Raw genomic sequence first — 14,232 nt, forward strand, 5'->3', positions numbered from 1 at the left:
TAGAAATAAGTTTATTCCAACAATATTTCTGTTTTGTATTATCTATTTAAATTCTCAACTTATTAAAAATACCCCGAGGATGTGATTTTGAATTGATGAAATTGAAGTCGGCTTTATTTTAAAAATAAAATGTCTACATTTAATTAAACCTAAAACAAAATTATGGTGGCAATCTCTTAAATAAGGCTATAATTTTGAACAGAGTTGCCATCTATTTCGATTATATAAATGTTTATTCACTAAAATTTTAACTAAAACGAGCTTTTTTGTGTTAGCCGAGGTGAGTTTCAAAACAAAATTTTTTCGATTGTACTTTTTAGAAATTGCATTTTTCTAAACACTGTTTTCTATTGTAAAATGAGCCATCTCTTCAAAAATCAATGAAAAAAGGAAGGAAAAAGTAGCTTCTATTGTACAAAAGCCCTAGAAATTTATTATTATTATACAATTTTTTTTTGTCTATGTCCTTATAGCATTAAAAGCTTGGAAATGAACTGAACATTTATAAAAAATCAAAAATGCTTAAGACAGCTTTTATCCGGAAATATTTTTGAAAAAATTTTGGTTTAATTCTCTACAAATTACTGATAATAATAAATAATACTGTGCGACAGTGATATTATACTTTTATGGAGACCTAGTACAACATGTAGGTATAGTAAAACTAAGAAAAATAGTATAGAAGAAATTTCCAATACACCCCAAAATCATATTTTATGGCCAAAAAACCGTTTCTCAGTAGGTTGATGTGAACAATCACTCCTAACTTCGCCAATTTCCATCCGATTTCGAATTTGTTTCTTTAGTTCGAAAGAATAAAAACATGCCTTTTCTGTCCAATAAATATTATGTATCTATAATAACTCATCAAAACACGCCTTAATTCCTATTCAGCGTCAGCTATACCTACATACCAAATTAGTAAAAAAAATAGAATCTTAAAACTCTCACATCTCTATGAATTTTAATTCGATTACAGTCAAATATAGCTCATTCGACGTAAAATTAAATTTTCTACAATAATAGTGTATTAAAAAAATTCTCAATATCGGATAATATCGTAAAAATGATGTCAAAATTGAAAAAATGGAGAAAAAAGCAAAAAATTCCAAAAACTTACAACTACAGTCTAGTCAGTTTTCAATTTAAAAAACTTATGAACACAAGGCTTGAAAGGAAAAAAAATTATAACTCAGATGGAAATTGGCGAAGTTGGGAGTGATTGTTCTCATCAACCTATTGAAAAACGGTTTATTGGAAATTTCTCCTATAGCATTTTTTTTTAGTTTTTCTATACCTACAAGTTGTGCTAGGTCTCCATAAAAGTATATTTAGTTTTTTTTTTGTTACACAGTGTAATTTGTGAAATAATTAAGGTGAAATATAAACATAAATTTACTTGACTTAACATACATTAAAAAGCTATAAAGTTATAACATTTTCCACAGTTGCCTCTTAGTTTTAATATGAATGTGAATTCATCAGTAACTTTAATGAAATTGAAATATTTTAATATGGACCTTAAGTTAAATGACATCTTTTGTCTAGCAAAATTGTTGAATGGTTTTTGTCACCTGTCGTGGTTATAAATTGTCTATAAATATTTTATGAAATAGTATTTAAAAAATTCGATCTAGAAATAATAGTATTTTTGAGTAATATTGTCACTTGATAATATTCTTTAAAAATTTAGTGAATAAGTTGAGACACATTATAAAAATAATGCTCATATTTACGAAAGCTGCTTGAAAAAGCTTTAGTTGAAGTATTTGACAAGAGCTGCTACCTAGTTTTGATATGTAAATATACATTTATTAACAACTTTAACTAAATATTTTAGTATCGGTATTAGGGTAAATATAGGTAGGTAGGTTAGATGGCAAGAGTATCCCAGGTACACTACAAGTAGCACTTAAGTGCCGTTTTGATACCATAATGTGGACCACTACTTGCGAAAAAATGTAGGGAAAAGCAAACCAAACATAGAGACATCCAGTGCCATTGATGTGGAGGAGGAGAGAACGGGGTTCTAGGCTGGAGAATTGCTTGAAGCCATCCCCAAAGGGCACGCTAAGGAATCTCAAGCGCCTACTAGCTGCCAGAGCCGGGCATTTGCAGAGAAAGGGCTCAACAGTCTCTTTCTCTGCAGGGTCCCCACAGCTTCTGCAATAGGTGTTGTACGGAATTCCAAGCTTCTCCGCATGAGTACCGATCACCCAGTGAGCAGTGAACCCTGCAATGAGTTTGGAAATTGAATGGCGGGGGATTCCCATCACCTTAAGCGTTCTGTTTATATCGTATTGAGGCCATAGTGTTTTCGAAATAGCACATGATGGACAGACCTCCATCTGCCTTGCGCTTGTTTTAGATAGAAATTGTGTAGTTTCCCTTTAACAACTGTGAAGAATACAACTGAAACCGGTTCTGTCGACCACTTCCTGGCAAGCTCATCGGCAATTTAATTTCTCTCTATATTCCTGTGCCCAGGAACCCAGATAAAGGAAATGTTTCCTGCACGTTCGAGACGTTTGAGTTCCTCCTTACAGGAGTTTACGAGAAGAGAGCTGCAATACGGCGACGACAGGGCCTTAACCGCAGCTTGACTATCGGAAAAAATATTAATGTCTTCCTCCCAACAGCGACCCCTAAGCATTATGCATGCTTGCGGAATCGCGAAGACCTCTGCTTAAAAAACGCTGCTCGTTTCCGGCAGTTTAAAGGAGAACGAAATATTGGCTGATTTAGACAAACCGCCGCTCCCACTCCAGTTTCTATTTTGTATCCGTCAGTGAAAATAGAGCTGCCTATAACCGTGCTGACTCTCCCCTCTTTCCAATCGTGCCTGCGCGGAAAGATAACCCGAGCACAACCTTCAAAACCCAGTTTGCGGATGGAGAGATCAGTGCGAAGTACAGCGAAGGAAAGGGAGATCTGCTTCAAGATGCTACTATGTCCTACAGAAAATTGTTTCCAGAGGCCAAGCTCCTTCAACCTTCTATAAATAAATATTGAATAAGTCAAGACACAGTACAATAATATGGACGGTTTATAAAAGATGTCTTTACAAAGCTTTAGTTAGAGTTATTGGTAAGAGTTGCCACCTAACTTTAATGCACAAATATAAAATTATTAAAAATGTTAGTTAAATATTTCATTATAAGTACTTAAGATAGCTTTTACTCGGAGGTATTTTTTAACAATGTTGCCATCTTCTTTTTAGTTTAAAAAATGTTCAATAAATTATAATTATTCCAATAATTCTTTTTTGTAATATATATCGGCTAGCTTCCTTTTTATTGTTGAAGCCTGAACATGATTATTAGGTCAAAAAGCACCCAATACGTCGTGATTTTTAGAAAGGTGGTAGTAATGAACTTTGAAAATATGTTTTTAATATTTTTTTCTTTATTTTTCTCGAAAATCTCGAATCTCGAAAAAGTGCTAGAGACTTGAACTTATTGAACCAACTCAAATTTGAGCTTGAATCTTACGCTAGATTAACCACGCATTACAAAAAGACATGAACATTGTGGACCTATGCAACGAGAGAATGAGCTAATGTACAGTATGAAAATAATACTTACAAATAAAAAAAAATAATACCCATATTAACAAAATTTGCCCCAAATAGCATTATTTGACGGATTTAAACAGAGCTTGCACCTTTTTCCAGTATCCAAGTATGCATTCATTTAAGGCCTTCTTTGAATATTTAAATGCGTATAATAAACGGCATATTTCTTTAGCAGACAGCTGTTCTCTATAACAGATTTTATCTGAATATTTAATACTGTAGTTTAAAAACTAGTGCAAAGGCATAGCCCTTAAAGCTGTCTTTCATTGTATTTATTTTTGTTTTTAATAATAATTCTACAGATTAAATAAGGAATAATAAAATTGAAATAAAATCCAGTTTTAGTCGGGTTTTATGACTTTTAAAAACAAAAGCTGCTGCGTTAATCAGTGTGAGCGATAGACGAGATATTTTTGTTTTAAGAAATAAACAAAAAGATCAGCTGTTGAAACTAAAACTGTATGCGCTTTTATTAGAGTATTATTTTCAATAATTTTATGCACGACCAGCACTAAAGCAATTTCGTAAGCTTTAACCAATCCACATCTGACATTATTAGTGCACACCTACATTTCTACAGACTGAAAAATTTGTCCAGCTGTAGCAAAAATAAATATTTAAGTTTGATCTCAATATGAGCCGTTTTCTTTGAAAGTGGTTTAAGCCCATTTTATATTATATGGAGATATTTAAGGTCCCATCCGAGGTTTTGTATATCTTTTTTTATAAACTTTTTCCAAAAGAATCTGTTAAAATTTTCATTGGTTTTATCTTTAACTAATTTTTTGTCAAAATGGACTTACACCATTTTCAAAGAAAACGACTCATACGAGTATATGAGCCTTACAGCCAACAAAATGGGTGCAGAAGCATTTATTGTACCTGAAAACACGTTCTTTCAGTCTATGATTTTTAAAATTCATTACACTCGGTTCCTCAATGTGAAAATTAATAGTAAATCGAATTGAAAACTATGGCTCCAGTTAGGGTTTTTTTTATCACCAGGAGTATTTTTGGAAAAGCTGGGTGCGAAATAATGCTGAAAAATAAAAAAAGGAAAGGAGATGGAAGAATAACATAAGCTGCATAAGTACACATAACTCTGACATTCTTTCTTCACTTTCTTCACATATATCTTTCCAATGTCCCTCTAGCTAATTCACTTGCTCTGCATATATACCTAAAACTGTGATCTCCAATTTAACGGCAGTAGCGAGAACACATTTGTACAAATGCTCACATCAACATTGTAATTCTCAATTCAATTAAGTAATCAATTCAGTACGCATTTCTGTGGAAAAATACACATACACCCTTACGTACATACATGCCATTATTCTTTTTCGTCCTGCTCCACTCCCTGAAAACACACAAATAAATTTTTATCAAAGTTCTGTGTAAGTGAATGCTTTCAACCCAACCAATTGTCACAATGAATCAAATTCTATATAGTTCGAACTCAATATAATTCACCCACCTGTGGAAGCGACAAAGAAACTTTCCTAAAACTCACCAATGAGGCCTACCAACAGGCGTTGCATACACACAAGTTCGCAGACTGTGTTATTAGGAAAGCAGATTGGGTGCCAGCACTTACTTGTTAAGTATTTACTGCCAAAGTGAATGTATTTGTGTGTATTGAAGGTACCCACACATACACTGCATTATTGATGGGTCGAACAAAGTGCTGCTTCTTGTCAGCTGCCATTTGCCCCAAGGGGGTCTTATGATTGGTTTTGTGTGCCAATTCAATTTGCCATTAATTTCAAAATCTGCTATGTCCGTCTGCTTCACACACATGTATACACTTATTCATGCACACAAATGCATATAGGGACATAACTTTCATTGTTGCTGCTCGTTTCATTTGACATAGCTTTTGATTTCCCGTCGGAGTACCGGCAATATTTTGTAGTCGATATTCAATCCAATTGCGGTTTTAATATACTCATAAAATGGGTTACCTGTGAATTGTTCAACTCACCACTTTGTATAATAAAATCTAAACGTATATATCATACATATGTATGCATATATGTGTGTGAATATGGTTACAAATACCAGCAGACAGGCTTTCAAGGAAGGTTCGAGCTGCTTGCTGGCCATCTACCAAGTTTAATGAGGCAATGGCTTGTGGATTATGTTCACTCCAAATGCGACAATTTTGCTTATTGACATACCCATTCAACCAAAAGTGAGCTTCATCGCTGAACAAAATTTTCTTCGATGCGTCGCGCGAACCGAACCATTATTTTCGTAATAAATTTGCACGATTTGCAAACGTTGTTCAGGTGTAAGTCTATTCATTATGAAATGGCAAACCAAACTGAGCATAAATCAAGTGACAGCTGTCAAAAAGACCATCTACGAAAAAAGTAGTGCCAACTTGAAAACCTAACCTCTAAAAAAACATCCTTTGCAAGATATTTTGGATAAATTAATTACACCTATTGTAAACTGTTAAAACTTCAACCCTGACTGGTACTGTCCTCGACAATTATTAGTGTTTGTTCATGTTAGGTAACATTTTTTGTAAAATTGTTGGGCTATGTAATCATAGCCGGCGTTGCCGTAGCCGAATGGGTTAGTGCGTGACTACCATTCGGAATTCACAGAGAGAACGTTGGTTCGAATCTCGGTGAAACAGCAAAATTAAGAAAAACATTTTCTAATAGCGGTCGCCCCTCGGTAGGCAATGGCAAACCTCCGAGTGTATTTCTGTCATGAAAAACCTCCTCATAAAAATATCTGCCGTTCGGAGTCGACTTTAAACTGTAGGTCCCTCCATTTGTGGACGCACACCACAAATAGGAGGAGGAGCTCGGCCAAACACCCAAAAAGGGTGTACGCGGCAATTATAAAAAAAATGTAATCAATTCGATTTAAATCGTAAGAAGTTTGTAAATTCTGGCATAATTTTTTTTTTTTGTGATTTTCCTCCTTTGATCCATCGTTTTATGTATGCTAATCTGAATATTTTACACATAGCATCGTATAGGATACGAGGTTTGGGCTTAACTTGGATTATGGGGTTCGGAAAATTCTAAGAAACTTTATGCCAGCCAAGTCAGGTGAATATGCGACTCAGTGGGCTGAAGTTGCATTGAACACTTGAACGAGTCGACTTTCATCAGGAGGTCGGAATCAGCCTTAAATTTAGTCTGAGTCATTAAAGAGGTAATTAAATGATTGTTCGTATTTTAAAATTCTAATACTTATTCTGTTGACCTTTGACATTCAAAGCCGAAATTTCATTAACACTGAGCTTTAAATTATTTAGTTGAGAAATGTTCCCAATGTTTGACGACTGCAGACTAATTTAATAACATCAATTCCAGAATAATATTTTGGAACACTATGTGGCTGATCAATCAGCGAAACTGATACTCTGCAGGTTTTTCCTTTTGTAGGAAAAGCATAAAGAGCTTTCTATGTCCAATTGTAAGTATCTTTGCAGGTGAGTATACGCAAGATGCTTTTGATTCGAGATGGTAAGGGGAACTTCTTAGATTTTCCTTTACCTTTAGCAGTTACGTGCATCATAATCGGGTAATATATTTCATACAATATTAATTTTAGTCCCTGTTGTTGAGTTGCATGGAAAAAAATTTATCTTAAATTTTTCTCCCAACAAAAACTCAAACTGCCTTACTCAGACTTCTTGACCCCAAAACAGGCACCTAGGTACAGAGCAATACAGTTAAAAGCAAAAAAAGCCAAACCTTTGCGCCTTTTCATTTAACTAAAGAAACTGTGTGATTCGAAGTGGGTCAAATTAAAAAAGCAAAAATAAAAATAAATCCAACTGAAAATTGCTTATTTGCTTATTTTTTGCTTAGCTCTTCATTTATATGCATTAACTGGCCTTTAATGAAATCGAGGTACACGAAAAATTAACTAAAATAAATGAAAATTTGTTTAGCCCTTGACTTGCAGCCATTTAATTAGTTTTTTGTTTGCCCAAGACACCTGTGGACACGCAAGCAACATGCGCATAGCAAGAAACCAACCACAACACGCTTGCGAGGAAAAAAGGAAAGTCCGTTCCGCCGCCATTCCATTACCGCTGGGTGAACTTACAATGTTTTTCCAAGTTGTTTGTTGCGTCGGCTCTGCATAAATAATGAACTTTGCTGACCTTGATGTGGACAAAAGAGAAAATTCGTGTATTTCCTCTTCTTGCACCTTTTTTGGAAAATTGTGCTTTTGTTGATTTTTCCGTTTTCTCACTTCTTCAGCCTCTTTCTTACAGTCTATATATATTCTTAATTTACCTGGTGTTTATTTGCTAAATTGAATATCACTTCACTTCTCCACTTTCCTTGGCAGTAGCGCCAAAAGTGTTTTTCTTTTTACAAGCTGGTTGGTAACATTTTTTTGCTACTTTTTTGCCTTGGTAATCATAAGGGAATTTATTTGAATTTACATTTTGTATATTTGCTTCGTTCGGTCTCGTTTGTTTTCCCTGGCAAATTGGCTTAACTGAATTATAAAACTGAAATGACATTGCGTATACGTGACAAAGAAAATTAAATAAAGAAAAAATTAAATAAAGAAAAAAATAATAAAAAATAAAAATTAATGTGGCTTTTAGGGCTATGATAACTAGGCCAGCAAAAAAAAACAGCTTAATGTAGCTAATCACTGAAATAACATTTCAGGCTCAAGTCAGTAGCATACTCTCAGTTATTAGAAAAATATTTAGAAAATATTTTACCTGAACGTTTGGCTGGGTTAGCGTTACTTATTTATTTATTATAATATAACTAATAGTAAAAACACTCTTAATATCTCAAAGGAAAGTTAATATTGTTTTGCAAAATTTATATTCTATACATAATTGTTGTTATTGCTGAGGAGATATGGCTATGTTAATAAAAATATTTCTTTTCTCTTAATAGCTTTTTACATTTACTGGAAGCTGCTGTGATACGATTTTGACGACGATTGACGAATTTAGCAGAAATTCTTAACAAACTACATTTTCTCTTAAATGCTTTGTAACTAATTATTATGAACTAATTAATTTTATTTATTAAATTATTACAATTAAATTTATAAATAAATTATTATTTTTGCAATAACTCACCTCCAAAGCAGCTGGTGTTAAATTTATGAAAAGAAAAATCTCATTTAGTTGAATGCTACATTTTCACAAACAACAGATGACAACTAGAACGAGAAAAAGTGTGAAGTACGGGTAGTTTAATGATCAAAATAATCTGTTACATATATGATAGGAAAGAAACGCACAATCAATTAATAAGAGCTGTACTTTTTGACGTTACATACAAACGAACATGTAACAAAGTCAACCTATTGAACCGAGATCCGAAAGAGTTAGGAGAACCACTGGTGAATACCCCGAAGTATGGCAGGCAATGTTCTTCTTTTGTGAAGTAGATCGAAGGTGGGTTATTTTATACAAAGTGACGTAAAACTAATCTCCCTATCGGAAGATTTATAATTTTTGCAAGGGGCGTCCCATGTCAATCGTATGTGACACCTGTGAACTAAACAGCTGCAGTATACAAACATATAAGCAATGGAGGTAAGGGTAAAATAAAGGTTTCAATAAAGATTTCATTTACGTATAATCATTTTTTTATTTAGTAAGAAACTTATTCAAAAACAAAATGAGATGATACATTTTATGCCACCTAATGTACTTGTGCAACATGTTTGTTTCGATTTACACTAAGCAAAAAGTCATGTTTTGAATGACGTTTTTTCGATTTTAAATTTTTTGTATCATTTCAAAGCCAAAAAACCGATTTACGCATAAAAAATTGGCTTAATTTGTTATTGCAAACTTAATAATTATTAAAAACAAAGCTTTCGAGATACACGATGAATTATGCAAGACGTACTGTAGGGAAGTTCAAAACCATTGCTCCAGTAAACATTGAGTCATGATGTACACGGACTTCAAATCCTGGTATAGAAACACGGCTTGGGTAGTTCTGAGAGTTTAACACAAAATCCTTGGCCGTACCTGAATCTGTTGGTGCGTGAATACCACTCGGTGTGTGGTATTTAACATTGTCTGCATGTATACAACATTTGGCGATACCCTTAATGCCATCCTGAACTTGCAACCACTAGATCTTCAAATCCGGAAGGAAGCAATGAAGGTGGCATACAGACTCAAGTCAAATGGAGTCTGAGAAACAAATGGGGTGCGATGTTCTGAACATAGATAAAGCTTATACTCTTCCTCTTCCGAATCTCTTAAGATTCATCAATGAATGCAAAAGATTCGTAGAAGAGTGCCCTCCAACCAATTTTCCTGTCTTACCATCCATATAATATCTATCCTGTTTCTCTATTCATTTCACTGTAATCCATCCAGGTGCAGTACTATGGTCTTCTTGACTTAGTGCTTGGACTTGTCAAAACCCCCACAAATGTAATGTAATCTAATCTAAATATCAGCATTCGAAACCCTGGTATGAGGGGTTCGAAGGCGGCATTAAATTGTGGGTCCCTCCATTTGTGGGAAAATATTAAGACGCACACCGCAAATAAGAGGAGGCGCGCAGCCAAATAACCAACAAATGATGTAAACGCCAATTATGTATATAAGTATGTGTTTGAGATATTATTCCAGCATCTAAAATAATTAAAAAATGCTAAAATGGTTATATCTGCCTTAATTCAAAACAAATGCTTACATGAAAGCTCTGAAAATCTTATGCAGCGAAATCTTATGAGCAGCACATTGTGAAATGCCCTTGAATTATAGACCCAGTGCTCTCTTCATATTCTTTCTGGATGGACCACTAATCCCGCAACTATCTTCCTGCAGGTTTCTCGATCCGCTACAAAGCTTTGCTAGTTTTTTACGCCGATTTTTTGAGATCGTCGATAACTGCATCCACCCATGTTTTCTTTGGTCCTCTAGTGCGCTTCCCATACAGTTGGTTCTTGAAAGCTCGTTTTGGTGCTCTTTGTTCTGACATTTTTTCTTCACGCTCAAGCCAGCTTTCAAACCTAATTTGTTTGGTGTTGTTCCCGCAACAGCATCTTAAGTGTTAGCCTCGAGCTCGCCGAAAGTAGTTAAGCGCGGACTAAAAACTTAACACAGCTTCAGCGGTATTACTCTAGATGTATCTAGTAGCATAACTACGGCTGTGAGCTGATGAACGCCCGTCATGAGATAGACCAGTCGGTAAATTGCATCTTCACAATTTCCAGGGTTTGCGTCGCCTGTATGACATGTAGGACCGTCATGCTGGCACCACGGCTCGGGTATATCGATTAAGTCCAGCTCTGGCTACATAAAAGTTATTATCTCATTGATTTTCGCTCCTAATTTCGAAAGAAATAATATCAGATAATGACGCCATGTCCTAAAACCGCAGTAAGCAGTCAGTCTTCTTGGATACATTGATTCATTCTGTGCGCTTGGATGACGGCAATTTTGTTTGTTGACATAGCCATTGAACCAAAAATATGTCTCGTCTGAGAATATGGTGTCCTTTTTTGTTAAAATGTACAATTTTTCTATTAAACTAAGTATTTGCGTATTCACAAATGAGCGAGAATTTTGAAACCCTTTTTAGCAATTCCTACCCGTTCGGCAAACGTGAAGCAATACATATTGATATCGCGAAACCTACTGAACATTTTTGGGCCAAATGTCATGAATGACTATATCAGCTACTAAGATATAATTAATACTTATATATGGAGAAACTGTCACTGCTATCTGGTTATCCTGTAATTATTAGATATCCCTATGTTGATGCTCATGCACCTAATTTATTAGCTTAGATCAGTCAGTTTTTTGTGAAGGAAAAAGCAAAGCATCAAGAGCTAAGAATTGATGGATCTAGAGAGTTTTTCCGTTGCGCATTTTCTCCATGTACCATAAATTATGTGAATTGGATGAAAGTTTAGAAATTTTGCACAAAGTTTAAAACTTGGATTTATGAGATTTTTGCTATGAATGAAATATGTTTTAAGAAAGAAAAAATGTTTTAATTGAGTAACAAAAAAAAAAAACAATATTTAGAGTGATGGAAATATTTATTTCGACCTTTACGCACTCCATTGCTTGTCTGTTTGTGTACTGAAGCTGTCTAGTTCATAAGTCTCAAATATGATTGACATACGATTTCATTTGCAAAATTTATAAATCTTCCGATAGGGTGATTAATTTTGCGCCACCTTGTATATAGTCAAAACTTATCAAGTATCGATGTAGGGTGGGAAGATTATCAAGAAGTTGCAAATATGTAATCCGAGTATAATTTATTGCATGTTCTGCTATAAATTTACGTTCTAACACAGCTACTCTGAAAAATCAAAATCTGCGGAGACCGTTTTTTGAGTTGAACACTGCGTATGAGCAACAAATAAACATTTACTTTACCTTTTTCGAGTACATATCCACACATATTTGCTGGTCTATGCAAATTTGCTTTCAGTCTGTAAAACTATTAAAGTTTTTTTCTAAAATTCTGTTAACTTATGTAAATTTAATAGCCATACTCACACATCCGCACTACTGTAAACACTTTTAGCCTATTTCAGTAAATTATGTGCATGCTAATGATTTCCTAGCATCCGCATTTCAACCGAGAGTGAAATTACCATTTCTTTTGTGTAGCTTAGTTCACCGGGAAGTGGCTCGCGCCTGTACTCCTGTCTACTGCCTTAAGTGGGCGAATTACTGGTAAGCGCTTATGGACGTACAACACCAGTTGTGCCAACTAAATGACCCTAGAGGTCGTATATGCCACATGTGTTGCTATGCCAGTGCCCATCATTGCTTTTCAACTGAAAGATATACCATGCTGGTGTGCTTCATTTGCATCTTTAAGGCCGTTACTCTATATTCTTCTAACAAATTTTGTTCGGCTTATGGAATTGTGTTTGCCTGAAAATACCATACTTATACTTATACTTATACTTATACTTATACTTATACTTATACTTATACTTATACTTATACTTATACTTATACTTATACTTATACTTATACTTATACTTATACTTATACTTATACTTATACTTATACTTATACTTATACTTATACTTATACTTATACTTATACTTATACTTATACTTATACTTATACTTATACTTATACTTATACTTATACTTATACTTATACTTATACTTATACTTATACTTATACTTATACTTATACTTATACTTATACTTATACTTATACTTATACTTATACTTATACTTATACTTATACTTATACTTATACTTATACTTATACTTATACTTATACTTATACTTATACTTATACTTATACTTATACTTATACTTATACTTATACTTATACTTATACTTATACTTATACTTATACTTATACTTATACTTATACTTATACTTATACTTATACTTATACTTATACTTATACTTATACTTATACTTATACTTATACTTATACTTATACTTATACTTATACTTATACTTATACTTATACTTATACTTATACTTATACTTATACTTATACTTATACTTATACTTATACTTATACTTATACTTATACTTATACTTATACTTATACTTATACTTATACTTATACTTATACTTATACTTATACTTATACTTATACTTATACTTATACTTATACTTCTACTTCTACTTATACTTCTGCTTCTAAATACTTCTACTTCTACTTCTACTTCTACTTCTACTTCTACTTCTACTTCTACTTCTACTTCTACTTCTACTTCTACTTCTACTTCTACTTCTACTTCTACTTCTACTTCTACTTCTACTTCTATTTCTACTTCTACTTCTACAAAAAACGTATTCAGATTGTTATTTTTAAATAAATACGGTGGGCGTTAAAATACCTTTTTGCTTTTCGTGCCTCGTAAATGTAAAATTAATTTGCCGTCTTGCTTTGCGCTTTGAAATCATAGACATGAAAAATTACATACAATTTAATGAATATTTAAGTTAAATGTAAATGTGTTTCGGGTCGGGGTAGACATCATATTTTCAAGTAACTACCTTAAAAATAAGAGGCCAGAAGGAAAATCGCAATCGAAAGTAAAAGCAGGCCAACGAATGAAAGCGAGCGTCTGGCACTTTGCCAGAAATTGTTGAACAATAATCCTAAAAGTGATAACGTGTAAGCGAATGCATTAATGTCGTATTTCTATATTTGGGTATGTAGCTTCTCACAGTTTTAATGAAATGAATGCAAGCGTTTTTTCAAAATTCCGAAATGTATGGCTAAATGTTTAAATAAATTTGCTCCACTTAGCAGTTAGGAGTTTTAATTTTATGCTAAGCATGTAGCTTTTAGGTCAATCTATTTTTGTTGTTGTTATAATACTATTGCTTTAATAGCATTCAACATTCTTCATACAATTTTGGATACTGTTGCTGTAGTGACAATCCTTGCTCTCGGAAGCAAAGCCGGACCTTTGCGATTACGTACAGTTAACTTGAATTTGAACTTTGTGCTCCGTGCAGGTACTCGTATTTACTCATTGAACCACAATGTTGAATGATCTGTACGACTACTGAACTTATTGAGAGTTTTTCAGTGGGAAATCATTCTATCGGGATTACTTGTAAAAAACAAAAAGCATTCTATAAATGGAGTAATCTAAAATTCTTTTCAGAAAGTAAAAGATATATTGGGATACATAAGAGGGGACTCTGAGGAAACAATCAGTTTT

This window comes from Anastrepha obliqua, chromosome 1, assembly GCF_027943255.1.
Source record: "Anastrepha obliqua isolate idAnaObli1 chromosome 1, idAnaObli1_1.0, whole genome shotgun sequence".
In the NCBI taxonomy this organism is placed as follows: domain Eukaryota; kingdom Metazoa; phylum Arthropoda; class Insecta; order Diptera; family Tephritidae; genus Anastrepha; species Anastrepha obliqua.